The following is a 4,779-nucleotide window of genomic DNA, read 5'->3' on the forward strand; positions in this document are numbered from 1 at the left end:
GTTCCGACTCGATGGCACCTGACAACAACAACAACAATGAGTTAGTGGCAGTGGGAGAAAAGCCTTCAAGCTGATGCTTCCCTTAGTAATGGGAAACTATAATTATATTGTAACACCTTAATTTCACATTTATGATCCTTTTAAGGCATTCTTAATTTTTTATTTTAATAACTGTTCTGGTTAACTTCGGTGAAGGTGAAATAGTTATTAAAATAAGCATTCTTTCTTTCAATGATTTACTCACGAATTGTTTGTTGAGCTCCTACTATGCCCTTGGCACTGGAGGTAAGGCTTATTATACATATGTTTTTGCAGTTGTTGTTAGATGATGTCAATTCAATTCCACTCATAGCGACCCTGTGTACTACATGATAATACTGTCATAGTTAAGGTTTAGTGTCAGTTTGGATGGGCCTGTATTCTTAGTGGTTCAGCAGTCCAGATGTAATAATTCCCCATGATGAGATCTAATATAATGTATTCCCTTCCCCCCATGATACGATCTGATGTTATCAGCCCTGATCTGATGTAATTACCCTATGTATTGTAAATCATCATTTCAATGATGTGAATGAGGTCAGATGCAATCTACAAGAGTAGGTTGTATCTTGAGATACAAAAAGAAGAGAAAAATGAGTAAAGATGGAAGGGACTTATTACAACCAAGGAAGAAGAGCCAAGAGTGGAGTGTATTCTTTGGACTAGGGATTCCTATACTATGAAGCACCTGTTGTTAAGTGCTGTCAATTTGGTTCTAACTGATATATAGGGTTTCCAAGTAGTGATCCACCAAATTTGTATTTAGCAGTCCAAGGTTAGACGTTAGCCCAGATAGCTTAGGGATTTAGCTTAGGGATAGACTGATGCCCAGATCTCCAAAAAATGCTGGGCCTAGAGATGCTGAAAGGAATCAAGAACCTGTCTGCACAGCTGGTACTCTTAATTCAGACTTCCAGTTATCCAGACTATGAGATAATAAATTTCTGTTTGTTAAAGTCATTCACTTGTGGTATTTCAGTCACAGCAACCGTGGATAACTAATACAGAAACACTACGTGTTCCTGCACCATCCTCACAATGATGACTATATTTGAGTCCCATGTTGCAGCCACTGTGTTGGGCCATCTCTGTGGATCTTCCTCTTTGTTGCCGACCTTCTACTTTACTAAAACTTTATATACTTCTCCAAGGACAGGTTCCTTCTGAAAATATGTTCAAATATGTGAGATGAAGTCTCTCGATCCTTGCTTCTAAGCGTCATTCTGGTTATGTTTCTTCCAAGAAAGATTTGTTTGTTCTTCTGGAAATCCATGGAATAGTTAATATTCTTCATCAGCACTGTAATTCAAATGCATCAATTCTTCTTCAGTGTTCCTTATTTATTGTCCGGCTTTCCCATACATACATTGCAACTGAAAATACCATGACTTGGGTCAGGTGTATCTTAGTCTTTGCTTTTTAGCACTTTTCAAGAGACGTTTTTTTCCAGTAGATTTGCCCAGTGTGATATGTCATTCAATTTCTTGATTGTTTCTTCCATAGACATTGAATGTGGATTCAAGTAAAATAAAATTGTTGAAAATTTCAATAGTTTTTCTATTTGTTATGAGAGTACTTATTGGTCAAATTGTAAGGATTTTTGTTTTCTTTACACTGAGGTGTAACCCATACTAAAGGCTATGGTCTTTGATCTTCATCAGTATTTTAAGTCCTCTTCACTTTCAACAAGCAAAGCTGTATCATCTGCATATCTCGGGTTGTTAATGAGTCTTCCTTCAATACTGATGCCATGTTCTTCTCATATTGTCTAGTTTCTCAGATAATCTATTTAGCATACAGATTGATTAAGTACAGCAAAAGGATATAACTTACATACCATTCCTAATTCAAAACCATTCAGTAAACCCTTGTTCCCTTCACATGAACTCCTCGTGTTTCAAACAACTGTCTCTTGGTCTATAAACAGGTTCCACATGCACACAATTAAGTATTCTGGAATTCCCTTTCTTCACAATAATATCCATAATTTATATGACCACACATTTGAATGCATTTGCATTGTCACTAAAACACAGGCCAACATCTTTCTGGTGGTCTCTGCTTAGAGCCAAGATCCATTTGACATCAGTAGTTGTTGTTGTTATTAGGAGCCATCGAGTCGGTACTGACTCATAGAGACACTGTGCACAACAGAACGAAACACTGCCCAGTCCTGGACCAACCTCAAAATTGTTGACAAGCTTGAGCCTATTGATGCTGCCACTTTGCCAATCCATCTCACTGGGGATCGTCCTCTTTTTCTCTGACCCCCCACTTTACCAAACATGATATCCTTCTCTAGCGACTGGTACCTCCTAACAATATATCTGAAGTATGAGAGATGAAGTTTGGCCATCTTGGCCTCCAAGAAGCACTCTGGCTGCACTTCTTCCAACACAGATCTGTTGATTCTTTTGGCAGCCCAAGACACTTTCAATATTCTCCTCCAACACCATAACTCAAAAGCATAAATTCTTCTACAGTCTTCCGTATTCACCATCCAGCTTTCACATGCATATGAGGTTATTCAAAATACCATGGCTTGGGTCAGGTGCACCTTAGCCCTCAAGCTGACATCTTTGCTCTTCAACACTTTCAAAAGGTCTTGTGCAGCATATTTGCCTAATACAATACGCCATGTGGTTTTTTGATTGCTGCTTCTATGAGTGTTGATGGTTGATCCGAGAAGACTGAAGACATAAGCAGTGCTAACCCTTATTTCAAAAGGAGCTCTGGTAGCGTAGTAGTTACGAATCGGGCTGCTAACCTCAAGGTCAGCAGTTCAAGACTACCAGCTGTTCCGTGGAAGAAAGACAAGGCTTCTACTCCAGTAAAGATTTGCAGCCTCAGAAACCCTGTGCAGGGTCAATGTGAGTCAGAACTGACTCCACAGTACTTAACAGCAGCAACAACCCTTATTACATATCCTCTTTTGAATCCAGCTTGAACTTCTGGCAGGTCCCTGTTGATCTACACCTGAAATAATTTTTGAATTATCTTCAGCATAAGTTTACCTGTGTATGGTATGAATATTGTTGTTGTTAAGTGCCATAAAGTCAGTTCCAACTCATAGGGATTCATTTCACAATAGAACAAAACACCGCTTGATCACACACCATCCTCACAATAGTTATGATGCTAGAGTCCATTGCTGCTGCCACTGTGCCAATCCATTTCATCAGTGGTCTTCCTCCTTTTCGCCAACTCTCCACTATATCAAACATAATGTCCTTCTCCATGGGTTAGTCCCTGCTGATAGTATGTTGAAATATGAGAGATAATCTCTGGCCATCTGGATTCTTAGGAACGTTCTGGCTATAGTTCTTCCAGCATAGATTTGTTTGTTCTTCTGACAGTCTATGATGCTCTCAATATTCTTCTCCAACACTATAACTCAAATACATTAGTTCTTCTATGGGCTTCCTTATTCATTGTTCAACTTTCACATGCATCTGAGTCTATTGAAAATAGCAAGGCTTCTGTCAGGCACACATTAGTCCTCAAATTGATTATTTTTGCTCTTGAACATTTTGAAGAGGTCTTGTGCAGTAGATTTTCCTATTGCAATATGTTATTTAAGTTCTTATTTTTATGTCAGTGAAATATTATTCAGGTTTTCAATATGTAATGACAAAGAAAAATATTTATAGTGTGTCCATAAATTTCAACATCAGATCAAATAATAATATCCATGGAATAATTCTGATTTTGTTTTTAAAAATACCATGCATATACACATGAGGAGTCCTGGTGTGGTGCTGTGTGTTAAAGCGCCAAACTGCAAAGTCAGTTTTAACTGCAAGGTTGACAGTTCAAGCTCACTAGCTGCTCCTAGGAAACCCTATATAGATGTGCTATGGATAGGAACCGTCTTGATGGCACTTATCAACAACAACAACATACATACATAGGCAAACACACATATCAATACGTGGATAGAGCTACATGAAAATGTTAAATATGGATATATTGATTGTTAGCATTGTGGATAATTTGCATTTATTTCAATTATCAAAAATTATAAGTAAGTATACTTATAATTTGAAGAAATGTTAGAAAATAATTATAAAATGTATCAACACAATTTTCACCTATACTGCTGCATGCCTAAAAATTTTGTTTTTATTATTTTAAAAGCTATCTATTTACAAAGTATACTTAACAGAGAACTCTTCATGCAAATATTATTGAGGATTTTTTTTATGTTGGAGGCATACTTTATGTATGTGATCTCATATAATTCTTAAAATAATCCTACAAAGTAAGACTACTGCTCCATCCTAGAGATGGGAAAAGTGACAGCCTAAAAAGTGAAGTGAGAAAACCAGCTCATGGACCAAGAAGTCTTTCTTTAAGACTTTCTTCACTCCCTATATTAAACCTATAACCAACACCTTATTTCATACTGAATAATATAAAAGGCTGAACATACTACACTTTGGGTTTAGGAGTTGATCATTTGCATCTAGTTGTTAAGATATCTATAATTTTGCTTTAACATATTTCAGCTCAGGCAGTTCAAGTTATACATCAGGAACCAACAGTTCCCAATGCAGGCTTCACACTCCAGCATGCATTCTAGCCAGAAGCTTTACACCATCGTATTTGATTGACAGCTTTGCTGGGTAGAGGCTTCTTGGGTGGCAGTTTTTTTTCTTTCAGGGTTTTATATATCTCTCCCCATTGCCTTCTTACCTGCATGGTTTCTGTTGAGAAATCCGGGCTTAATCCGATTTGCTT

The sequence above is a fragment of the Chrysochloris asiatica genome, unplaced genomic scaffold, assembly GCF_000296735.1.
Source record: "Chrysochloris asiatica unplaced genomic scaffold, ChrAsi1.0 scaffold00015, whole genome shotgun sequence".
Lineage (NCBI taxonomy): Eukaryota > Metazoa > Chordata > Mammalia > Afrosoricida > Chrysochloridae > Chrysochloris > Chrysochloris asiatica.